This window comes from Miniopterus natalensis, chromosome 5 (assembly GCF_054644295.1).
Source record: "Miniopterus natalensis isolate mMinNat1 chromosome 5, mMinNat1.hap1, whole genome shotgun sequence".
Lineage (NCBI taxonomy): Eukaryota > Metazoa > Chordata > Mammalia > Chiroptera > Miniopteridae > Miniopterus > Miniopterus natalensis.
In genome coordinates, this window is record NC_142085.1 from 3,904,042 (window position 1) to 3,930,212 (window position 26,171).

At 45.6% G+C, this 26,171-nt stretch overlaps 1 non-coding gene and 3 pseudogenes across 1 annotated transcript; 3 read left to right on the forward strand and 1 right to left on the reverse strand.

Moving 5' to 3' along the window:
- Nucleotides 1–7,434: 7,434 nt before the first annotated feature.
- On the forward strand, nucleotides 7,435–8,246 carry LOC107543156 (small ribosomal subunit protein uS3 pseudogene; annotated as a pseudogene).
- A 220-nt stretch (nucleotides 8,247–8,466) lies between these two features.
- LOC107543152 (amyloid protein-binding protein 2 pseudogene) lies at nucleotides 8,467–10,242 on the forward strand (annotated as a pseudogene).
- A 10,001-nt stretch (nucleotides 10,243–20,243) lies between these two features.
- Nucleotides 20,244–25,658, forward strand: LOC107543154 (ral guanine nucleotide dissociation stimulator pseudogene; annotated as a pseudogene).
- On the reverse strand, nucleotides 21,502–21,573 carry TRNAA-AGC (transfer RNA alanine (anticodon AGC)). Its single transcript has one exon. It is a non-coding gene; the product is annotated as a tRNA-Ala (tRNA).
- Nucleotides 25,659–26,171: the final 513 nt, after the last annotated feature.

The following is a 26,171-nucleotide window of genomic DNA, read 5'->3' on the forward strand; positions in this document are numbered from 1 at the left end:
CAATATGACACATCAAAACTTCTGGGATGCTGTGAAAGCAGTAATAAGAGGGAAGTTTCTATCATTACAGGCCTATCTCAAGAAACAAGAGAAATCCCAAGTAAACAACCTAACATCACATCTTAAAGATTTAGAAAAAAAAACAAAAGCAACCCAAAGTCAGCAGAAGACCGGAAATCATAAAAACTGGAGCAGAATGGAATGAAATAGAGAACAAAAAGACTATGCAAAAAATTAATAAAACAAGAGCTGGTTCTTTGAAAAGATTAATAAAACTGACAACCCCCTGGCTAAACTCACTAAGGAAAGAAGGGAAAAGACCTATATAAACAAAATCAGAAATGAGAGAGAAGTCACCACAGACATCACAAACACTAGAATATTATGAAAGGCTATATGTCACAAAATTCAATAACCTAGAAGAAATAGATAAGTTCCTAGAAATATATAACCTTCCGAGACTAAATCATGAAGAATTGGAAAATCTAAATAGATCAGCAGCAAAGAAGTTGAAACAACCATCAAAAACCTCCCAAAAATAAAAGTCCAGGATCAGATGGCTTCACCAGTGGATTCTATCAAATGTTGAAAGAAGAGTTAAAACCTATTCTCCTCAAACTCCTCCAAAAAACTGAAGGAGAGGCAATACTTTCTAATACATTTTATGAGGCCAATATAACCCTGATACCAAAACTTGGCAAGGATAACACACACACACACAAAAGAGAACTACAGACCAATACCTCTGATGACTACAGATGCAAAAATCTTAAACAAAATACTAGCAAATCAAATACAGCAGTACATCAAAAATAATACATCACAATCAAGTGGGGTTCATTCCAGGGACACAAGGATGGTTCAACATCCATAAATCAATCAATGTAATAAACCACATCAACAAAAGAAAGGATAAGAATCATATGACCTTATCAAAAGATGCAGAAAAATCATTTTATAAGATACAACACCCATTTACAATTAAAACACTCAATAAAATAGGAATGGAAGGAAAGTACCTCATCATAATAAAGGCATATATGATAAGCGCTCAGCTAATATCATACTCGGTGAAAAACTGAAAGCTTTTCCTCTAAGATCAGGAACAAGACAAGGGTGTCCACTCTCACCACTTATTCCACATAGTTCTGGAAGTCCCAGCCAGAGCAATCAGGCAAGAGAAAGAAATAAAAGCCATCCAAACTGGGAAGGAAGAAGTAAAAGTGTCACTTTTTGCAGATGACATGATACTGTACATAGAAAACCCTAAAGACTACCCCAAAAAACTTTATCATTAGAAATAATAAAGTTGTAGGATTCAAAATCAATGTGCATAAATCCATTGCCTTCCTGTATACTTACAACAAAACTTCAGAAAAAGAAATTTAAAAAATCCATTCCCTTTGCATTTGCAGACAAAAGAATAAAATACCTAGGGATAAACTGAAGGGAGAACCTGAGAGACATATATACTGAAAACTACAAAGCATTATTAAGAGATTGAAAATGACACAACAAAATGGAAAAATATCCCATGTTCATGGATTGGAAGACTCAACATAGTTAAAATGGACATATTACCCAAAGCAATACACAGATTTAATGCATCCCCATCAAAACACCAATGTCACTTTTTAAAGAAATAGAATGAGAAATCATCAGATTTGTGTGGAACCACAAAAGACCCTGAGTAGCCAAAGCAACCCTGAGAAAAAAGAATGAAGCTGGAAGAATCATGCTACCTGACATCAAATTACACTACAGAGCTACGATAACCAAAACAGCATGGTACTGGCACAGAAACAGACACAGAGATCAGTGGGACAGAATAGAGAGCCCAGACATAAAACCACGTGTATATGGGCAGATAATTTTCAACAAAGGAGCCAGAAACACACAATGGAGTAAAGATAGTCCGTTCAATAAATGGTGCTGGGAAGACTGGAAAGCCACATAGAAAAGAATGAAACTGGATTACAGTTTGTCCTCGTGTACAAAAATTATCTCAAATTGGATCAAAGATCTAGATATAAGACCCAAAACAATAAATTACATGGAAGGAAAATAGGTACCAAACTTATGGACCTTGGTTGTAGAGAACATTTTATGAACTTGACCCCAAAGGCAAGGGAAGTAAAGGCAAAAGTAAATGAATGGGACTATATCAAACTAAAAAGCTTCCGCACAGCAAAAGAAACTGACAACCAAACAAACAGGCAGCCAACCGGATGGGAGATGATATTTGCAAACAGCAGCTCTGACAAAGGTTTAGTTTCCAAAATCCATAAAGAACTCATAAAACTCAACACCAAACAACCCAATCAAACAGTGGGCAGAGGACCTGAGCAGACACCTCTCCCCGAAGACATACGAACAGACAATAGATACATGAAAAGATGTTTGACCGCACTAGCAATTAGGGAAATACAAAAACTACAATGAGATACCACCTCACACCTGTTAGAATGGCTGTGATTAGTAAGACAAACAATAACATGTATTAGAGAGGTTGTGGAGAAAAGGGAACCCTCCCTCACTGCTCGTGGGAATGTTGACTGGTGCGGCCACTATGGAAAGCAGTCTGGCGGTTCCTCAAAAAATTAAGAATAGAGCTACCATATGACCCAGCCATCCCTCTCCTGGGTATATACCCAAAATACTCAAAAACATGTACTTGCAAATATATATGTTCATTACAGCATTAGTCACAGTGGCCAAGACATGGAGACAACCAAAGTGTCCTGTGATGGAGGACTGGATAGAGAAGATGTGGGACATGTACACAGTGGATACTACTCAGCCATAAGAAAGGAAGAAACACTTCCATTTGCAGCAATATGGATGGACCTTGAGAATATTATGCTGAGTGAAATAGGTCAGTCAGAAAAAGCTAAGAGCCATATGATGTCACTCACATGTGGGATATAAAACTGAAACTCATGGACACAAACAGCAGTGTGGTGGCTGCCAGAGGGAAGGGAGTAGAGGGGGAAGGGGTTTAATACATCATGAGGAAGAAGATTTGCGTTTGGATGGAGGGCACACAGTGTACTATACAGATCTTGTGACATAGAAACCCACATCTGAAACCTGTATGTTCATATTAACCAATGTTAAATTTAATAAAAAATAGATAAATATAAATAAAACCAATACAATAAAAATTTGACAGGGTTTTGTTTCTTTAGCTTTCCACATTGCAAAAGTTGTCACAGAATAGCATCACTATTGCTTTTCAGCTCATTAAAGTGTGGAGCATAAAATTAGGACTGATTATGTGTAGTAGTATCCTTTCATTAAGAGCCAAATCAAATATTTATTGTGAATCAGCAATTAACTGGGAAACCCAAAAATAGTTTTAATGTAAGAACCGTACTAAAAATTCTGATATTCAGATTCTAAAACCCAAATTTGGGAAAGAAAAATTTCAAAGTGAACTTCCAAGATATTTTTTATTATAACAGTATATTCAATGTCTAAAGTTTACAACATCTTAGCTCAAAAATTATTAGTATAAAAATAATAGCTCACAAGTCTTAGAAGTCTAGTGTCCTTAGTCTTCTAAAAACTCTTATATGTTCTTATTTTTATTTTTATACAAGTTCTTAATAGTCCCTAGAACCAAGTCAGTAAAGGAATTCCATTTAATATAAAAGACTTTATAGTCTAATTTATCAATTTTTTCTAGCCATAAAAAAAGTTCAGGAAATGTGTTTTCTCGAAAAACATTTCACATTTTTATAACAAAGTTTTGTGTGTGTTTTAATTTTTTGAAGTTAAAAAAACTCAGGAGGTGTTCCTTTAGATTTACTCCCCTTTGATATTACCTTTATCAGTTTTGTCAGTAAAGCCAGATGTCCCCAACAGGTGACCAAAATGACAAAAAGCCTTTTATAATCAATCTCTAATATTGTCTAAGATACAGAGAAAAGGGGGGGAAAGAGTGTGAGAGGACGAGGGGGAAAGACCAATTCAGAAAGAGTCACGGGCATTGTAATACATTAATTATCTTTCCTTTGCCTGGAGTAGAAAGACCTTTTGCCCCCAATTCACCCCAAATTGTTGGAAACAATGCAAGTGAGAAAACAGGATACCCACACCTCTGAGGTACTAAAGAAAAATTCAGCTAGAAGTTTATACCTAATGGAAATATCTTTCAAAAACAGGGGCAAACTAGCAGCCCCACCTGCAGGGGTCGCGGGAGCACTGCTGGGTGTCTCCCAACCCCGGTGCGCCCCGGCCCCCGCCCCCAAAGCGTGCCCCAGGAGCCCCGCCCAGCCCTCCCCCAGGAGTTCCCCGCAGAGGGGGCTGGGGAGGGGCCGAGGGAGGGAAGGTGGCGGCCAGGGAGCTAGAGCGAGTCCAGAGGCTCTTTTTTTAAAGATATATTTATTTTAAAACTTTCTGATACAACAATTTCACTTACAGTGCCCATGGAACCCTTAGTTATGATCTTTTTTTTTCTTTTTCCTGCACAATGCAGGATCTTTATTTTTATTTTTTATTTTTGTTTAAAATATTACAGATGTGGGGGGGAACAAGATGGCGGCATAGGTAACTGCTGCACCCACCGCCTCCCACAACCACATAAAAATCACAACTAAAATACAGAACCACCCTCACTCAGAGCCTCCTGAAATCTGGCTGCACAGAAGCCCTGCAACCAGGGACCTGAAGGAGCACCGAGAGCAGTAGGAGGGGCGCAGACGCGGGCGGATCGGGGCTGAATTGCAGAGACGCGGCCTCGGGCCCACACCCGGTGCCGCCGTTGAAACCCGGGAGGGAATCTCAGCGGTGGAGGTTTCCCGGAGGAGGGAGGAGTCCTAGCCCCACAGCAGGCCCCCAGCCCAGGGCTCCAGGCTGGGAAGAGACGTCCCCACAACTCCGGGCTGTGAAACCAGCGGGGACTGTCGCTGAGGGTCGCGGAGGCCGCGGGAGCCCCAGCAGCTCCTCTAAAGGGCCCGGCACGGACTCACTCAGATGCTCCCTCTGAGCCCAGCGCCAGGCGGCAACCTGAAAGGACCCGGGACACTCGGGGAGGAACTGACCTGCCTGAAGTCAGGCAACAGGTGGAGGGCGGCTTCCTCCCACGCAGAAGGGCTGGTGGAGGCCATGGCTCCTGTGGCAAGTCCTCCCCGCACACAGCCGGCAGGCAGGCGCCATATTTGAATCACCAGCACCAGACTCTCACCTTTGGCCCCGCCCCGTGATTCCTGGCAGCCCCGCCCCTCCCCACCTGCAGCTCATCCAGGCCATTTCCAGGGGCTTTTCTGTGCAAGTGGCCACTCAAGCCTCATGCTTAGGATTTTCCTAAAATCTCTCAAACAAGCAGCAGTGGGCCCCAAACAGCTTGATAAGCGGCCCCAGGCCTGGCACTAGCAGCAGCTGCATTGGTTCATAACTTGGCCTCTCCTGGGCACCTCCAAGCCCAGCACAAGTAGCAGCCAACTACAGTTTGCTGTGTAGCTCATGCTGGGTGGCCCTGGGCAAGGCACTGGCACAGGCTGACTTTGCACCTCCCGGGAGGCCCCAGAGACAGTGCACCTGGTGGTGAGACTCGACCACGCTGGATTACAACCCTACCACATCCACGAGGGACACTCAAGGGGCTCACTTGGTGAACACCAAAGCTCCACTGAAGTAAATCCTGATCCATGGGGGTGTCTCCAGCACAGCAGCTCTTTGGCTATAGTTGCAGCTGGTCCTCACAGCTGATTGGCCTGGGGGTCAATTCCTCCCAGGGACGCCAACAGCAACCAAGGCTCAACTACAACAGGACAGTGCACACAGCCCACACAGGGGAGCACCTAGAAGGCCCAGCTCAGGTGACTGGGGAGGCTGAGCCACTGGACCCTACAGGACACCTACTACACAAAGCCACTCTACAAATTCCAGGAGACATGGCAGCTCTACCTACTACATAGAAACAAACACCTGGAAGCAGCCAAAGTGTGGAGGCAAAGAAACATGTCACAAAGGAAAGAACAGAAGAAATCTCTACAAGAGGAACTAAATAACATAGATCCAAGCACGCTAACAGATAGAGAGTTCAGAATTTTGGTTATAAGGATGTTTAAGCAAATGGTTAGGGAAATAACTGAGAAAATCAATAGCATAATAAAGTACCAGTTTGAAATGAAGGCTACAGGAACTAAAATGAAGAATAATTTACAGGGAATCAACAGTAGAGTAGAGGATGCTGAGAATCAAATCAGCAATTTGGAACATGAGGAAACAAAAAACACCCAACCAGAAGAGCAAAAAGAAAAAAGAATCCAGAAATATGAAAATAGTATAAGGAGCCTCAGGGACAACTTCAAGAGGCCCAACATTCATATTATTGGGGTGCCAGAAGGGGAAGAAAGAGACCAAGGAATTGAAAACCTATTTGAAAAAATAATTACAGAAAACTTTCCCTACCTGGGGAAAGAAATCGACTTTCAAGTCCATGAAGCACAGAGGCTCCCAAACAAGAGGAACCCAAAGAGGCCCACAGCAAGACACATCATCATTAAAATGCCAAAGGTTAGAGACAAAGAGAGAATCTTAAAAGCAGCAAGAGAAAAACAGTTAGTTACCTACAAGGGAGCACCCATACGACTGTCAGCTGATTTCTCAACAGAAACCTTGCAGGCCAGAAGGCAGTGGTAAGAAATATTCAAAGTGATGAAAAACATGGAACTACAACCAAGATTGCTCTACCCAGCAAAGCTATCATGTAGAACTGAAGGTCAGATAAAGAGCTTCTCAGACAAGGAAAAGCTAAAGGAGTTCATCACCAGCAGACCAGCACTACAGGAAATGTTGAAGGGTCTTCTTTAAGAATAAGCTAATGAACAAAAGAATCTGATGAACTAAATATATCCAGAGACATTGACGCATGTAACAGACGATCATATTTCAGGGGAGAGAGGGAAGGGGGGTGGAGGGTGGGAAGAGATTAACCAAAGAAGTTATATGCATATAGGCATAACCCATGGACACAGTCAATAACGGGGTGAAGGCCTGGGGAGGGGGTGGGAGGGAAGTGGAGGGGGTCAATTGTGGGGGGAAATGGTATACCTGTAATACTCTCAACAATAAAGATAAATTTAAAAAGTAAAAAATAAAATAAAATATTATGGATGTCCCTTTTTCTCCCCAACGACTGTTTCCACCCGGTCCCACCCCCCTCCCCAGCCGCTCTCCCCACCACTGCCCATGTCCTTGGGTTGTGTATATGTGCTTAGGAATCCTTTGGTTACTCTCTCCCCTCCTCCCACCACCCTCCCCCCTCCCTCTGACATTCCTCAGTCTGATCCCTGCTTCTATTGTATATATGCACCCCTGTGTCCATAGCAGCACAGTTGACAATAGCTAAGATCTGGAAACAGCCCAAGTGCCCATCAGTAGCTGGTGGATAAGAAGCTGTGGGACAGCCTTTCCTTTCGGGACACAAGGCAGCAAGATGGTGGTGCAAATTTCCAAGAAGAGGAAGTTTGTTGCTGATGGCATCTTCAAAGCTGAACTGAACGAATTTCTCACTCGGGAGCTGGCTGAAGATGGCTACTCTGGAGTCGAGGTCCGAGTTACACCAACCAGGACAGAAATTATTATTTTGGGCGCAAGGACACAGAATGTACTTGGTGAGAAGGGCCGACGGTCGGGGAATCGACTGCTGTGGTTCAGAAGAGGTTTGGCTTCCCTGAGGGCAGTGTAGAGCTTTATGCTGAAAAGGTGGCCACAAGAGGTCTGTGTGTCATTGCCCAGGCAGAGTCTCTGCGTTACAAACTCCTAGGAGGCCTTGCTGTGCGGAGGGCCTGCTATGCTGTGCTGCGGTTCATCATGGACAGTGGGGCCAAAGGCTGAGGTCCCAGTGTCTGGAAACTCCGCGGACAGAGGGCTAAGTCCATGAAGTCTGTCGATGGTCTGATGATCCAAGTGGGGACCCTGTTTACTATATTGATACTGCTGTGGGTCATGGGCTGCTCGGGCAAGGTGTGCTGGGCGGCAAAGTGAAGATCATGCTTCCTGGGGATCCAAGTGGTAAGATAGGCCCCAAGAAGCCCCTGCCTGGCCATGTGAGCATTGTGGAACCCAAAGATGAGATACTGCCCACCACCCCCATCTCGGAACAGAAGGGTGGGGAGCCAGAGCCTCCTGCCATGCCCCAGCCAGTACCCACGGCATAACAGGGTCTCCTTGGCAGCTGGATCTGGAGTCTGGATGTTGCTCTATAAAGACCTTTAATAAAGTCTTTTTGCAAGATGCATGGCCTGACTAGACTGTACATGCAGTATTCAGACTGAGGGTGTCACCCCATCAGAGCATCACTTGATTGATTTTTTTTAGGGCTGTGTGGCTCACAACGCTTCTGTGCTTTCCCTGAAATCCTCTTGGTTTTAACTGTACTTGTGAGACAAGGCCCAGAACAGGAAGACCCAAGCAGAGCTAACCAGAGAGATGCCCTGTTGGGCCTAGGGTGTGACAATGCGGTCTCATAGCACCTTGAGTAACTCCTCTGCAGTTAGGGTTATAGGTTTAGCAGAGGGGTGTATTTAAGGTGATCTACATTGCGCATCAAAAATAAATACACTGGTCATTATAAATAAAATTTTAAAAAGCTGTGGGACATTTACACCATGGACACTACGCAGCCCTAAAGAAGAAGGATCTCGTGCCCTTTGGGACAGTGTGGAGGGGCCTGGAGAGTATGATGCTGAGTGAAATAAGCCAGGCAGAGAAGGACAAACATCACATGATCTCGCCCATATGCGGAATCTAAAGAACTTAATAAACAGGAACAGACCAGATCCCGAGGCTCTGCAGCAGCGAGGCCGCCCCCCTCGCTCGCACCGCGCCCTCCGCTTCCCGCCCGAGCACATCCGCGTCGGTGTTTAAAGCTTTACCAACAAGGGCTTGTCAACTGCGCGGTGAGCTTTGGGAACTGGAAGGTTTCGCTCGGGTGCTGGCGCTCCGGACAGAGGCACCTGCTTGGCCACGGGTGCAGGCCTGGGGGCCAGGGCGAGCCCGGGTGCCCGCGCGGCGATGCCCAGGGCGCCTCTGGCCGCCCGCGGTGCCCCGCCCGGGGCCGCTCCGGGTTTGTGCAGTAGACTCTTGGGCGGTGCTTCATGTGCAAAATGGAAGCGTAACTATCACTTGGGTGAAGAAACGTTTAAGTTAGCTGAGGCATACATGGATAAACTCTCAAAACGAGACCAGCAAGCAAGCAGCTGCGCTCTGCGGGGAGCCTGGTGCGTCCCGCTTGCGCACAGGCGCTGCCGGGCTGCAGGCGAGGCGCGCGGCCGAGGCTTCCCCCAGAGTGAATCAGGGGGCGGAACAGTTCCTTAAACACGCAGGGCATGTGGCACGGGGCCGTTCTAGATCCCGACGCGCCAAGTATTCTGAAACACTGCTGGACTATGGGCTCTACTCAATGCAGACAACACCTGTCAGTCTGCAGTTCACCAGGCAGCCCTGACATTCGGCAGGCAGTGTCTGCAGAGTGTAGCACAGCGCATGGGGCTTGGCTTGCTCTCCTTCGGCCCACCAGTGTAGCTCTGGGAAATCGGACAGTGCACCGTTTCAGGCAGAGCTGTTGGGATCGTCAACCACATCCTGCCTGAAGGCCCTCTGCTTTTGGCTTCTCCAAAGAGGGTGAGAGCACTTATTAGAGGAGGTTGCAATCGACTGTCCTAATAGGAAACCAAACAGAGGCTGTTTCCAGAAGCTCATGATTTGCACCTATCTGCACTCCAACCAGCTAAAAAAAATGGGGGGGAATTCAATGTACAGACTGCAAAACACTATGGGAACCTTGGGAGACTATCAGTCATTGAGAAAACCTGAGGAAGCTGAAGAAATGCATATCAAAGCAATTCAGATTAAAGAGCAACTTCAAGGTCAAGATTATGAAGTAGCCCCTTCAGTGGGACATCTGGCTTCTTTATATAATTGTGACATGAATCAGTATGAAAATGCTGAGAAACTTTATTTGTGATCTAGAGCAATTGAGAAGAAACTTTTTGGTGAAGGCTGTAGTGGGCTAGAGCATGATTACCGAGGTCTGATTAAACTTTACAGCTTCATTGGACATTACGAGAAAGCGTTTGAATATCACATGTTCTGTCTGATTTGAGAGATCAGTATTCAGTGACCAATGATGCCCTTGAAGACATAAACACCAGCCCCCTTCCACTGGTGGTGCAGTCCTTCCTGATTGCTCAGGATGTGAGGGGCCCAGCCGCTGAGGCAGACCTCAGTTGACTAATTTACCTTTTCCCAGATTCCAGGGAATTTATACTGTGAAGTCAAAACCATGTTGTTTTTTGGGTCTGGAATTTGCATGGAAACACTGGTCCAGTCCATTCACCCTCTGTGGGTGATCCCTATCTTGCAGTGTCCATAGGAATAAGCATATATTCAGTTATATTCAGCATGTACCGCATGTGTCAGTATTCTGGCCTATATTTTCAACTTAGTAGAACAAACAACAGGCAATCTTTTTTTTCTTTTTAAAAAATAATTCATTTTGCAGGAAGCCTGAAAGGAAAATAAAACCCCTAAATAAAACTAAGAGTTTAAGAATTGCATTCTTATTACGTAAGGATGATTTTAACAACTTTTTAACATACAGTTCTTCCTCGTGGAGGTATTCAATACTGTACTGGAGAGAAATTTCATGAGGAACATCTTTATATGCAGTATACCAAAGTTAACAGAAGTGCTAGTAGAAGAGGGACATCCTGACTTGCGTACCTGACGCAGAGAAGTGGATACAATCACCCCAGAGCCGTATGACAAAGGAAGGGCGGTCAGATTCATCTGCCCTGGACAGTGATGGTCTGTAAGTAATAGAAAAGCTGGCAGGCCAGCAGGTTTAACTCTTGGTTTTTCTCTTTGTTTTCTTTTATTTTGATACAACAATGCAAGATGCTCTGGTAGCATTTGCTAACAGGACCAGGAGAATCTAAAAAGGACCAGGCTGGTGTAGGAAGGGCTAAAGGGGTAAAGAGGCTTTAGATGATTATTTTAGCCCCTGCATTTACCTTTATCAGTAGGATGATTTCATTTAGATGTACAATGAAAAGTGATAAAGCAAAAGTTATGTTCATGTAATAGACACTCTACCAGGGAGACTGGGCAGTTTAAGCGGCATAGCTTTAGTCACGGTACTCCGCTGTCAAAGCCACAAGGAAGTCTGTGATCCCTGCGGCGGCCGCCCCTCACTGCACATGTTTCCCCAGCGATCAATGCAGTCAACAGGTATACCGGCTAAGAGTCCTGGTGGGAGCTTGAGGTTACTGTATGGTTTGTGGGGATTAATAAGAAAACAAATGCTGCAAATAAACAAGTCTTAGAAACCTTCATTTTTATGGTAAATAATAGTACCACTGGGTCATTTTAGTACAATAGGGTCATTTTATTTGAAATTCAAAAGTCAAATGAAAAAATCCCCTAATATGTCTATTTCACCAACTTGTCTTTTTCTGTGTATTAGGATTTGGTTTTTTAATAAGTCAGGTTCCTTAATGTTGAGACAATATTCAAATTTGAGAAGTGTGACATGTAGCAATCCAAGCAACAAAAAAGTCTTGCTATTCCTCCATTCTTATTATAGTGGTCTACTTGGTGCCTCTGTAGTTATGCATCAGGGTATCCCCCCTATTTTCAGGGGTTCATGATTTGGCTGTTAGAGATGTTATTCCTGGTGACTGCCTAGAACAGTCCATGGGTGAGTAGATGTGTGTTGAGTTTTAGTTTTCTTTTAACATGTATGTTGGGTTGGGAGAGGGTGGAAATCTAAACTGTCGGCCGCATTCAATAAAGAAAAATTAATTGGAGACTTCAGATAAATCTGATTTTAAACACTCTTTTGAACTTCTCAGATACAACCTTGTTTAAAACGATTATTTGCAGTCTTGTCAGTTATGAGCCAGTATTTTTAAGTCCCCAGGAGGGAACTAACTGGGGGAGGTACCTAAAGAGATGATGCAAGCCCAGCTCCTGAGATTATAACTATGTGATTTCAAAACCTGGGTTTACTTGTTAAATTGAATTGTGTGTTTTTTTAATTTTGAAATGAGTACAATTGGCACACCTGTACCTCCTGCCTCCCAGTTAATTGCAAAATATGCCAAGAGGCACCTATTTATTAATTACCAAATAGTCTGTGACCAAGGACTAACATTTTTAAGATACTCAGCTCCATCCTCATTTGCCAATATATTTAATACCTCCAAATATATTTTCAGGATAGGCTTTGTATACTTTTGTCGGTTATTTAGAGTCCTGCTGTATGTTTGTGGTATAGAAATGTCATAGTAAATTGTTTTTCAATAAGTATTTTGAAAGTTAAAAAACAAAACAAAGGCAAACTAAAGAATTTTTCAGACATACAAAAACTGAAAGAACTCATTACCAGCAAACCCACATTGTAAGAAATGTTAAAGGAGATGCTTCAGACAGAGTAAAACTAACCCCAGATTAAAGCCTGTGTCTACACAACGCAATGAAGAGCACTGACGATGTTAACAATGTAGTAAATACAAGGGGGTGTTATTATTTAAATCTCTTTAAAAGATAATTGTTTAAAGCACAAATAATAACAATTTATTGCAGGTTATAACACATGGGAAAGGTAACTGTAGGGCGACAAGAAGACGGACTGTGGGAGAGGAGAAATGGAGGCATAGTGTTGTAAAGCCCTTAAACTGTCCATGAAGTGCCTTGGCTGGTGTGGCTCAGCTGGTTGCAGTGTCACTTTATACAGCAGAGGTGGTAGGTTCAATTCCCAGTCAAGGCACATACCTGAGTTGTGGGGCCTGCTGATTGATGTTTCTCTCTTTCTCTAAAAATCAATTTCTTAAAAAAAACTATATATGAAGTAATATAATATTACTTGAAGCTAGAGTGTGATCCTTTTTAAAAGATACTAAAATTGGGCCATAGACCTAAATGTAAAACAAAACACTACAACTTCCAGAAGAAATCCTAGGCAAGAATCTTAGGCAAAAATTTTGTAGATATGACAAAAAGCATAAAATTTGATAAATTAAACTTTATCAAAACATTTTAAATTCTGCTCTGTGCAAAATATGTTTAAGAGAACAGAAGATAAGTCACAGATTGAGAGACAACCTTTGCAAATCATATGTTTGACAAAGGACTTGCATCTAGGCTTTACAAAGAACCCTCAAAAGTCAACAATAAGAAAACCCAATTTAAAAATAAGCAAAATATTTAAGCAGATACCTCATCAAAGAAGATAAAAGGATAGCAAATAACCAAAAGATACCCAACATCACTAGTCATTAAAGAAGTACAAATTAAAATCATAATGTTATCAGAGTGGCTAAAATTTTTAAAAACTATAACCATCCCCACTGTTGACAAGAATACAGAGGAATGTCATTGTCCTACACTGTTGACAGTAATGGAAAACAGTAGGACTTTGAAACAGTTTGGCAGTTTCTTAAAAAGTTAAATACATATTAACCATTTGATCAAACCACTTGGATCAAGAAAAGTATTATCCCTAGGAAAAAGGAACTATATGTGCATACAAAGTCTTTTACACAAATGTTAGTATCACCTGACTTTGTAATAGCCAATAACTGGAAACAATCCAAAAGGAGAACTGTGGTGTGCTCGCATGGTGGAGTGCTGGTCAGCACAGAATGGAATAGAGTGTTGGCACGTACAACACGGGGGAATCTCAGAGGAATCATCGTAAGTGGAAGCAGCAAGGCCAAAATAGGAAATACTATATGACTGCATTAGTATAAAACTTTAGAAAACGTAGGATGGAGAGGCAGGGAGGAGCAAAAAGGGAGTAAAACCCATAAACGTGTGTGTGTGTGTGTGTGTGTGTGTGTGTGTGTGTGTGTGTGTGTGTGTCTATTTCTTTTCTAGACTTGCCGGCCAGCCGTAGGGTGAAACATTTCTCAAGATATGGAAGTGAGTGTAGCAACATGGTTGGAAATGAGAGAGAATGATTTTCATTTTGCACAGAAAATGTCACAGCACTTCCTCGATGTCTTAGGGGGAGATCCTGGCCTTGCGATTGCTGGCGAGTCCAGGCTGTTTAGGGCATGAAGGGAGAGATGAACTGCAGACCACAGACACCTGAAGAAGTGGATACTGACGAGACAGCTGATGGCGACCAGGAGGAGTGACCGAGAGGAGACATAAGCCAGAGAGAGGAAGGAATAAAGACACAAGCAAGGTCCACCTCGGGACTCCCCGTGGAACTGGCTCAAAAAACAGCCGAGGGGTAGAGTGAAAAGTAAAATGGAGTCACTACAGTCAAGCTGCTAAGCTGCTAAACTCAAGTAGGTTGAGGTATGAAAAAACGATTCTATTCTTGTTTTAACTAGCCTGGGAACTTAACCTTTTGAACTTTCCAATCCTGCATCAACCCCGTCTGTCTGGACATACAGCAGGCCTCCAGATAGCCCTCTAATTACCCCTGAAGGACTCATGTATTTAAACCGCCTGACACCCAGCATCCAGACTGCCTGACATCTGACTGACAACTGTCTCAGAACAGCCCAGAGGCTACGAAGGCAGGGCTGGTTCTTCCCAAGAATGTACTTCTAACTATAGGAACTCTTATGTTTTTTTCTTTCTTCTTTAGAACACTCTGGGTATCGCCTAGTTGTGTTTCTGGTTCGCAAACACCCTTGAATAAATCTTTACCATTTATTTCTAGCCCGGCTCTTTTTTAGTTTGTTTGATACAGGTATTTGGATAGTGAGAAGATCCTGGAGAGGACTGACCTAGCTGGGAAGAAACTAGGAGCAGAAATGGTATCAACTTGGGTTTAGAATTTCCTATTCTTGAGTATATCCACAAAAAAACCTCCAACTTAGAAATTATAGAAATAATAGAGTTGATGGGATAAGTTTTCTGGTAAAAATATATAGCCTTGCCAAAGAGTACAGAAAATGGATATATTTTCTAATACATCACAATAATGGTAGTTATCCCTTGGAGGCCTAATAGTTCAATGGCTCCTCCATGGACAGTTTCTTTTCTGGTCTCTAATGTGCTTTACACCGATACACTCCTTCATGACACAGAATCTGCTCTCCTCCTTTCCCATCTTTCGTTACTTTTCCCTCCTGCTCACCTACAAAGCAAACACGATTGCTGCGACAGCAGCCAAGATCAGAAGCCCAGGCTATTCATCATCTCCAAGTGTTACCGCTTTAGCCAGCTTTTCCACCTGGACTACCATTTTACAATACCTCTTCCTTTCTTTTAAAAGGAAAGTCCAAAGTAAGAGGGCAAAAAAGTAAAGAAAAAGAAATTCATGTACAATTTCTTTAGCCAGAATAGATAATCCTGAAGACACCACCATGGGAAAAATAGGGCCCTGTAAGCAGGATTCCAACTGTCCCTGGAAAAAAACACTTTTGACTGAAAACTGAATGCCTCGGACACAAAACTATTCATGAACCTTTATCAGATACCTGAAATATAACAGTGAATCTGAACGAGGATTTTTGTTTCTCCAGTAAGAGCCTGGAAAAAAAAAATGAAGTAAGGAATGCCCTCCCCACCAGCCCACTTTAGTTTTGGAAGCAGTGATGTCCATGCCCTGCCATAGAGAACCCTGACTTTCACGTGAGTTCAGGTAGTGGAGAGGTCTTGGTTTCTAAGAAGTCAGCCATCTCGTTTCCTTCCCTTCCCTGCCACTGTATCTCAGAAAGTTGAGAAACAGAAGCTCAGCCCCAGGTATGTGTTGTGGAGTCAGGAGATAGTCTCTTTCAATAAACCAGCCCCTCTGGACAGTATTTCTGCTCAAAGTTTGTTCTTGGGAGACTGGTGGAATTGATGCTCTTTCCTTTCCAGAGGTCTTAAGACATCTTCAGTTTCTGCTTTTGTTCCTTTTGAAATATACCATCTTGGAAGTTCCCATGAGAGAAATCTGGCTACTGTAGAGTCACCACGGTGTGAGAAAGTCCAAGCTAGAGCCCTGGAGAGAACAGTCTACAGAAAGCCACATAGGGGTGCACCAGAATGAAGTCTTCTTGGACCTTTGAGCCCATTACCAGCTAACAGAGCAGCAAACAATCCCAGCTGGTACTGAGGATCAGGAAACAAATGTGTCCTAACATGTGGTATATCCTGGAAAGTGTTTCATGTGCACTTTAAAAGAATGCATAGTTTGCTGCTTTAGGGTGAAATGCTCTAAAAATATCCATTAAATACCTCTGGTCTAGTGTGTCATTTAAGACCGCTGTTCCCTTCTTGATTTTCTGTCTAGATGATCTATCCATTGATGTTAACAGCATGTTAAAGTCCCCTACTATGACTGTGTTACCTTTGATCTCTCCCTTTACATCTACCAATATTTGCTTTATATATTTAGGTTTTCCTATGTTGGGTGCATAAATGTTTCCAAGGGTTATATCCTCTTGTTGGAATGATCCCTCTATTATTATGCAATATTCTTCTCTGTCTCTTGTGATAGGCTTTCTTTTAAAGTCTATTTTGTTAGATATAAGTATTGCTACCCCAGCTTTTTTGTTCTTTCCATTTCCATAAAATACCTTTTTCCATCCCTTCACTTTTAATCTATGTGCGTCTTTGGTTCTGAGGTGTGTCTCTCATAGACAGAATAAATATGAGTCAGGTTTTTTATCCATTCAGCTACCCTATGTCTTTTTATTAGGGCATTTAATCCATTCACATTTAAAGTGATTATTGATAGGTATTTATTGCCATTTTATTCTTTAATTAAGTTTTTTTTTTTTAAAGTCCCTTTAACAGTTCTTTTAATAGTGGTTTGGTGTGCCAGGCTAGGTGTGACTCAGCAGTTGAGCATCAACCTAAGACCCAGATCAAGGTTCGATCCCCAGTCAGGGGCATGCAGGGGGCAACCGACTCATCATTGATGTTTCTATCTCTCTCTCCCTCTCCCTTCCCCTCTCTGAAGTCAATAAGGACATATTTTTTAAAAAATAGTGGTTTGGTGTAATAAACTTAATTAGCTTGTTCTTGTCGGGGAAGCTCTATTATTTCACCTTCAATTTCAAATGATAGCCTTACTGGGTAGAGTAGTATTGGTTGTAGATCCTTGCTTTTCATCACTTTGAATATTTCATGCCAATCTTTTCTAAGCCAAGACATCTTAACTTTAAAAAGTATGTCTCTGAAAATTAATTTCTCATTTAACATTTACCTAATCACTTCACATTTGAAGAGGAGAGAAGAGATCTGACATTTTCTATAATCAGGAAACTATGGATTTCCCAACCCCTGACCAATCCTTCGGCCCACACTTTGATTGCAGTAGCTAAGGGTTTTGGATCTTCAAAATGTGTCACAGGGCTTAGTACACAAAAGGAATGTGAGGACAAAAGTTCCTGAGATTTGGTGAAGAAGAGGCAGCTCTGCATTTTGAAATGATTGAAAGATATTCTGTTTAAAATGTTGCCAAGTAGAAACAAAGATACTAAATTCCCAGTTCATATTGTAAATTAGCACAATCTTCATTACAAACATTGCAAACATTTTATTAAGAAAAAAAGAGAGGAGATTAAAGATGGCAGCGGATTGAGGACCAAACTGGAAGTACAACTAAAATGTAGAAAAACCATCCTGAATAATCAACTGCAACTGAAGACGAGTTAGAGAGAATCCTCATAACCAAGGAGGAAAAGTGAGACCACAAAGAGATGAGTAGGAAGTGCAGAGGCACGAGAGCACTGTCTGGGCTCCCACAGGCAGAAGAAGCTGAAGGTCCAGAGGGATATCTCAGCTGTGGGGGTTCCCACTGAGGACGCTGGGGCCTAAATCCCAACCTGGGCTCCCCAGCCCAGAGCACCAGACCTGAGACAGGTGCCCACATAACATCTGGCTGTGAAAAGCAGCAGGATTTCTGTTAGCCAGGGAGATATACCTGGAAATGCAGGCAAGAGACAACACACAAAATTTTGTGTGCAGCCACTCACCTAGGGCTCCAGCAGAGGGACGGCAGAGTGGACTGGAGCTGTGTGAGGAGAACCTAGGGTTGTGGGCTCTGGAGGTAGAGCTCAGAGGGCACCTGACTGGATTCCTGTGCCGAGTCAGTCCCCCATACTGCAGAGGAAATCTTTCTTAGTTAGACATTTTGCTGTTTTTGCTGGGGGGGGGGGGAAGCAATTGCCCCACCCTGCTGGAAAACCTCTCTCCCTACCCAGGGGAGTTTCTAAAGCCTGAGGCTCATTAAGGAACCAGATTAATCAGCCTGCAGGCAGAGGCACACCTCAGAGTGCTTTGAGCCTTTGCATGATCTGCTTCTGGACCCAGATCTTGGAAAATGAGACTTTGATGAGCATCTTGGTCCTGCCCAAATGCACCCAACCACAACACAGGAAACCTCAAGCTGAGGGTTGTTGATAGCTCCAAACAAGGAACCCAAGGCCAGTCACAAACAGCATATGACATTGGCCTGCACCAGAGACATTCCAAAAAGACTGAGAGTCCTAGCAGGCTTACCTAATACACAGAAACAAACCCAAACAGGCAGCCAAAGTGGGGAGACAAAAAATAAGCCCCAAATGAAAGAACAAGAGAAGTCTCTAGAGAAATAGCTAAATGAAATGGAGATAAGCAATCTATCAGATATAGAGTTCAGAATACTGATCATAAGGATGCTCAACAGCATGAAGAAAGATATGGAAACTATGAAGAAAATTAAGAATGACAGAGCAGAAATACAGAATACATTGGAAGGAATAAACAGCACATTAGAGGAAGCTGAATATCAGATCAGTGAATTAGAAGACAGGGTAGAAAAATCATTCAATTAGAGATCCAAAAAGAAAAGACAATTAAAAAACAGAAGGACAGTTTAAGGGAGCTGTGGGACAACATGAAATATAACAATATTCACATCATAGGAGTGCCAGAACATGTAGAAAGTAAGCAAGGGTTAGAGAACCTGTTTGATGAAATAATGGCAAAAAAACTTCCCTAACCTGGAGAAGGAAAAAGTCACACAAGTTCAGGACGGACAGAGAGTTCCAAGCAAGAAGAATCCAAAGAGGGCCACACCCAGACACACCATAATTAAAATGCCAAAAATTCAAGACACACAAAGAATCTTAAAGGCAGCAAGAGGAAATCAATCTGTTACCTACAAAGGAGCTCCCATAAGGCTGTCAGCTGACTTCTCATCAGAAACTCTACAGGCCAGAAGGGAATGGCACGAAGTAGTCAAGGTAATGCAAAACAAGGATCTGAAACCAAGACTACTCTATCCAGAAAGACTCTCATATCCAGAAAGATAGATGGTGAAATAAAGAGCTTCCCAGACCAAAAAAAAAAGGGCTAAAGGAGTTTATCACCACCAAATCAGGATTGCAGGAAAGTTAAAAGGACTGCTATAATTAGAAGTGCCCATCAGTAGATGAGTGGATAAAAAGCTGTGGGACATTTACACCATGGATACTACGCAGCTGTAAAGAAGAAGAATCTCGTACCCTTTGGGACAGCATGGAGAGACCTGGATGGTATTATGCTAAGTGAAATAAGCCAGGCAGAGAAAAGCAAGTACCACATGATCTCACTCATATGTGGAATCTACTGAACAAAATAAACTGATGAACAAAATAGATCCAGAGGCATAGAAGCATGGAACAGGCTGAGGAATCTCAGAGGGAAGGTGGGGAGAGAGTAATCAAAGAACTTATATGTTTATGAGCATAATCCATGGACACAAACATTGGTATGGGGAAGGCCTGGGGGTGGGGTGGATGGGGGGGTGGAGTGGATCAATAGGTGGAAAAGGGGGACACCTGTAATATTTTCAACAACAAAGATAAATTTTTTAAAATAAAATAAAATAAAATGGATATGTCAGCAATCTCACAAAGCTTAAGATAATACATAGAAAGTGCTTTATAAGCTGCGAAGTGTCATAAATTAGCCGTCCTTCCTGTTATTAAATACTGCGTGCAGCATTAATACCTACAATGCCTCATGTGTCTTATAAGGTGTTAAATTTAATGGAATTGTTCAACTTACTGCCTTTCATTAAAAATGCAGCCACAGGCAGGTGTATACAGAGACAGCAAGGGAGCAGGTATTTTGCTGAATGGCCTGGGTAGTCCAGCTCTACCATGTTGATGAGCTAAGACGAGTAAGAATCGAGACTGTCTCAAAGCTGGGAAGGACTTAATAGCCTCACTGTATCTCCTTCCGCCTCATTATTTCATAAAATTAACACCGAGGGAGAATTACATTCAAGTACAGACGGAAAAGAAAACGGCGCCATGGGTTCACAGTAGACTAGCACGTTCCCTGGCGCAAAGGCAGGCGGGGGACGGGGGCGCTGCTGCGCGTTTCTTGCTCCGGGGGGGCCGGGAGCCCGCTGCCCGGTGCTCCCAGCCCTGAAGCAGTGCGAGGCGCCGCCGGGAAACGGCGGCCCCGGCGTCAGCGGTTCCAAGCCCATCGTCACTTCCTGGCTGCAGGCCGGAGAAACGGGATTTGAAAGACTTGTCCCTCCAGCCCCGAGGAGGGGGGACCCGAACCCGCGCCCCGGGGAGGCACAGGCACCGAATCCGTGTTCAACGTCGTTTTAAAAAAGAAGAAACTTTACATCAAAGTCAATTGCATATTGATTCCAAAGTATTAATAAATGTCATGTTACCGTTGAGGAGGAACGGGGTCAATGTTAGATACCTTGGGTCAAAATCAGAGGAGCGGCTTCGCGGTTTCCCACGTCGGAACCACCCTCTTGCTTCAGGTCCCAGCACTCAGGCGGCGCTTCCCAAGCGTCGTTTGCAGAGGAGTCGCTGATCCTGCGGGAGCGCCGGCTGGGGGTTAGCGGGTCTGGGGCGCAGCCGACCCGCCGGCTCCCAAGGTCCCGCGCTGCCCGCGGGCCCTCGGGCCCCAGGCGCGCCCGCCCCGGGGTCTGGAAAAAGCCTCGCCGACAGGTGGCGCGCCCGCCCCGGGGTCTGGAAAAAGCCTCGCCGACAGGTGGCGCGCCCGCCCCGGTAAAGCTGTTTCTGTTTAAGGCACGTAAGTCATCTCGTTAGTCCAATTCTCCAGCAAGAGTAGAGACGGGGCAAATTAACCCGTGAGCTTAGGGATCTTCAGCCGAGCACACGGCTCAGGGGCGCTTTCGGCGGAAGCGTCTCCCGCGCGTTTCCCGGTGGAAATAAAGTCCTCGTTCTCCCAGCGTGGAAGGTCCCGCTTTTCCGCCCGCTCAACCGCAGCCTGGTCTCGGTCAACACAGCACGGAAACAACAAAGCAACTGAGGCACACTGAGAATCCGGGGTGCTTCTCAAATGAAATGTGCCGGGCTCACGCCGCTGATGAGGCCGCGGGTCTGGGGTGTGCGCCGGGTCGTTGGCGCCCCTATCGCGCCGGGGGGCGCCGCTGGGCTCGAGGGCGCCGGGCCCGGGGCTGCTGCCGGCCCGTCTCCGTCCGCCCGGTTCCTCCGCTCCCCGGGCACCGGGCGCGGGGGGCCCGAGGAGCTTCTGAGCCGGAAAAAGAACGGGGCGCGGGGAAAAGACGGGCGCCGGCTGTGGAGGTGCCGGGGATTGAACCCGGGGCCTCGTGCATGCTAAGCACGCGCTCTACCACTGAGCTACACCCCCTCGCCCCGGCTGCGCGCCCGGGGACGCTCTCAAGGCCGACCGCAGCCTCGGGCCGGGCGGCGAGGCCCGCGCGAGCCCAACCCGCCCCCTTCCCGCGTTCCTGAAACCTCCGGCCGGGCCCGCGCCCGCCCCGCTGCGGCAGGCGCGCCGCCCTCCCCGCGACCCGCCGCCGGGCTCCGCGCCGCAGCCGCTTCCCCTTCCCGGCGTCTCCGCGCCGCGGCCGCTCTGCTCCTCCCGGTGGCGCCAAGGCCGCTGGCAGCCGGGACCTGTGACTCCCGGTCGGAAAGAGAGCGAATGGGCCCAGGAGCAGAGGCGAAGGTGCGGGCAGAGCAGAGCCAGACAGGGCCCCGGCCTCCATGGAAAACAGTAGGGAGGTTCCGCAAAAAATTAGAAATGGAGCTGCCGTTTGACCCAGTGATCCCACTCCTAGGAATGTGTCCTAAGAATCCTGAAACACTCATCAGACAGACTATATGCTCCCCGATGTTCATAGCAGCGCAGTTTACAATAGCTAAGATCTGGAAACAGCCCAAGTGCCCATCAGTAGCTGATGGATAGAAAACTGTGGGACATTCACACCATGGATACTACGCAGCTGTAAAGAAGAAGGATCTTGTGCCCTTTGGGACAGTGTGGAGGGACCTGGAGAATATTATGCTGAGTGAAAGAAGCCAGGCAGAGGAAGACAAACATCACATGGTCTCGCTTATACGTGGAATCTGAAGAACTTAATAAACTGATTAACAGAATAGATTCAATGACATGGAAGCATGGATGAGACTGACGAATGTCAGAGAGATGGAGGGGGGCGGGTGGGTGGAGGGGGAGAGAGTAACCAAAGAATTTATATGCAGATATGCACAACCCAAGGACACGGACAATGGTGGGGAGAGGGACTGGGGAGGGGATGGGACTGGATGGAACGGGTCATTGGGGAGAAAAAGGGATATCTGTAATATTTTAAACAAAAATAAAAATTCAAAAAAATTTTAAAAATTTTAAAAAATGTTTTAAAAAGGATTATATGCCACGACCAAGTAGAATTTATACCTTCAATGCAGGGATGGCTCAACATATGAAAATCAATCAGTGTCATACCCACATTAACAGGATGAAGGGCAAAAATCACATGACCTTTTCAATTATGCAGAGAAAGCATTTGACGAAATTAAACACTCTTTTATAATAAGAAGAAAAGTACTCAACAGAGTAGGAATAAAAGGAAACTACCTTAACACAATAAATACCATATATGAAAAGCCCACAGTTAACATCACACTCAGTGGTAAAAGACTGGAAGCTTATCCTCTAAGATCAAGTACAAAGCAAGGATGCTCACTCTAGTGACTACTATTCAACATAATTCTGGAAGAACTGGCCAAAGCAGTTAGACAAGAAAAAAATAAATAAAAGGCACTCAAGTTGGGAAAGAATTGAAATTATCTGTGTTCCCAGATGGCATGATCTTCTATGTGAAAAACCCTAAAGACTACACACACACACACACACACATACACACACAGTTACAATAACAATTTTCAGCAAAGTTTCAGAATACAAAATCAGCACACACAAATCAGTGTGTGTGGACCCAGGCAGTGCCCAGCTGCTGTTTCCAGACTTACAGCAGAGCCACAGCTGTGCCCTGGCGGTGGGCGGCCTCAAAAGCTCCCTGGTGATGCTACAGAGCGTCATGCAGCTTTACCCTACCTGCCATGCCTGAGTCGACAAGGAGCTGGTCAACCAGTGGGCTGCTCCATCTCTCTGTTCAAAGTTCAGATAGACCAGGGTGCCAACAAGGGTCAGTGCTGGCTCAGGTGTAAAAATAAGTCAGCCCTGAACCTATATGAACCTGCAAGGTGTAGGCCAATGAAAGCGGACACACTAGAGAAGCCGATGAAGCACCTGGTTCCTATAGCTACCTCTCCTAGTCACCATCTTCCTCTGCACCTACAGAACCTTCACCACCACCCAGAAGGTCTTGGACCTGCTGTTCATAGGATACAGTAGATGTGACGCCCTCAAGGTCTCATCTAAACATGGATTCTCCCTTATTCCCAGGAGAACAGTGGACCCCAGGACCAACTGAAAAATACCAACTCCTCCATGCTGGGCACCTGACTGGACCAGTATTCAGAAGGTCTGTCAGCTCTGGGACTTTCCCTGCCTCAATCAGCTGTTGGCCTACCTGCAGCTCAATATACCTGGCTTTGACCTGGAGTGCTGTGCCCACCTTCTCCTGGCTCAGTTGGAGCAAGCAGAACTCACTGAGGCAGAGCTGGAGGCTCTATCACCAGCTCCAGCACCAGCCCTAGCACCCAGTTTAACTTCAGATCTAGTGCCTAGTCCAGTGCCAGTCCGAGTGCCCAGTCCAGTGCCAATTCTAGCACCCAGTCCAGTGCCGTAGTGCTCAGTCCAGTTCCAGCACTAGCTCCAACACTAACTCCAGAGCTGGCGTCAGCTCTGCTGCAAACTCTAGAGCTAGAACCAGCTCCAGCATCAGGGCCTTCCTGGCCTTCACTTACAGCTGCAGAGAAAGTGTTGAGTAAAAAGAAGCCTCACTTCTTGGCATTCTCTCCCTAGCTGGTGGCAGAGTAGTTTGCCCTGATGGATGCAGGACTGTTCAAGAAGTTGGTGCCCTACAACTGCCTGGGCTCCATCTGATCTCAACAGGGCAAAAAAGGCAAGGAGGACCTCGCTCCCAACATCACCCAGTTCAACAATGTGGCCAACTGCATCATCACCTCCTCCCTCTGGGACCAGAGTGTGACAGCTGGGGAAAGGGCCAGGACAGGGGAGGGCTGGATTGAGGTGGCCAGGGAGTGCCAAGTCCTTCAGAACTCCTCCTCACTCTATGCCATCTTCTCTACAGAGCAACTCCATCACCCACTAAAAAAGGCATGGGAAGAAGTTTCCAGGGAGAGCTTCCAGACCTTTCAGAAGCTGTCAGAGATTTTCTTGAATGAGAACTACTCCTTGAGCAGAGAGCTACTCATCACAGAAGGGACCCTGAGTTTGTCACTCTGGAAATGAACCCCAAGAGAGTGCAGAAGTGGCCAAAGGACATGGGTGTCATCTAGGTAACCATCCCCAACCTGGGCCCATTCCTCACAGACCTGGTGCTGCTGGACCCCACAATGATGGGCTACTTGTATGGGAGACTGATCAACTTCAAGAAGAGGAGGAACTCGAAGTGATAACCCAATTAAGCTGCTCCAGTTGAGCCCAAGGAGCACTTTGGGGCCTGGTTCCAGGCCATGGAGTAGCTCAGCGAGCCTGAGAGTTAACACCTGTGACATGAGCTGAAGCCTCCCTCCAAGTGAGCCAGCAACACCTTGAAATGACAATGGCCATTGTCAATTGCTGGAATGACCTCCAGGCCCGCAACACAGAGCTGAGTACCAGCAACAGCACACACTCCAAGTCCTGTGACCAGCTCATGTACGGCCCCTGCCTCAGCAGTGGGGACATCAGCGATGCACTCAGCATCCACTTGGCCAACTCCTCCAGCTCCAACATGGAGATCAACATGAGCTTTGTCCCAGAGTCCTCAATGTCCAGGAAAAGTTCTGGGAGTCGACCTCCCAGTTGTCCCCAGAGACCTCTGGCATCAGCTCAGCCTCCAGCAGCACCTCTTCCTCCTCAGCCTCCACCATGCCTGTGACCAACACCCCACCCACAAGCACTCCTTCTCAGGGGTCAGCAACTATAGCTCCTCGCTGCCAGTCTACAACCTGCAGGTGGGCAAGTGCTGCATCAGCCACATCAGCCTGGATGCAGACAGTGGCAACATGTGCAGGAGCATCTTGGTGACCAGCCAGATCAGGCTCGGCTGTAGTCCGCAGCACGCACAGCACAGCCTGGATGAGGGTGAGCCAGAGCACTGAGAGCTGCTGCAGATTATTCCAGAGACGTGAAAGCTACAACCCCGACAACACCCATATGTTCCATGCCATGAACTCTGCCTACTATGCCAATTATGACTTGCCCTAAAGAAACAGACCTTCACCAAGGGTGCAAATGTCAGGCATGGAACCAGCTCAAACACACATGTTCCTCCCACACATACACACACACATGCATGAAGCAAAAGGGACTCAAGATTTCCAGGGGCACCTCTAACTGGTCCCTAGTGCTGGCCCAGACACAGGATTAGCCTTTCCAGGATGGGCTTGGTCAGGCAACTAAGCACCTACAGATGACAGTGGCCCAGGCCAGACAGGCACCTTCTGCCCAGCCTGCCAGCCCAGGTCACACCCAGATTCCAATTTCACCCTGAACCCCTTTTTTTGCCAGGATTAACACACGCTGGTCGACAGGCTGACCTAGCCTCCTGTGGAACATTCACTGTCTTGGGTGCCTTCTGCTTTCTGGAAACAGAGGACTAGCTGACATTGCCAAGGGGCGCTGCCAAGGGTCACGGAGCCCTGCATGCCACTGACATCGCCTTCTCTATACGTCCTTCATGCTTTCTCAGATGTGGGTCATGTCACTTGTGCCCACAGGCACCTCAGGGCACCCGTTCATCCACTGGGTCTGACCACTGCAGTTCTCTCTTTGTGCCCACAGGCACCAGTCATGGCCGTCAAGGGGCCTCA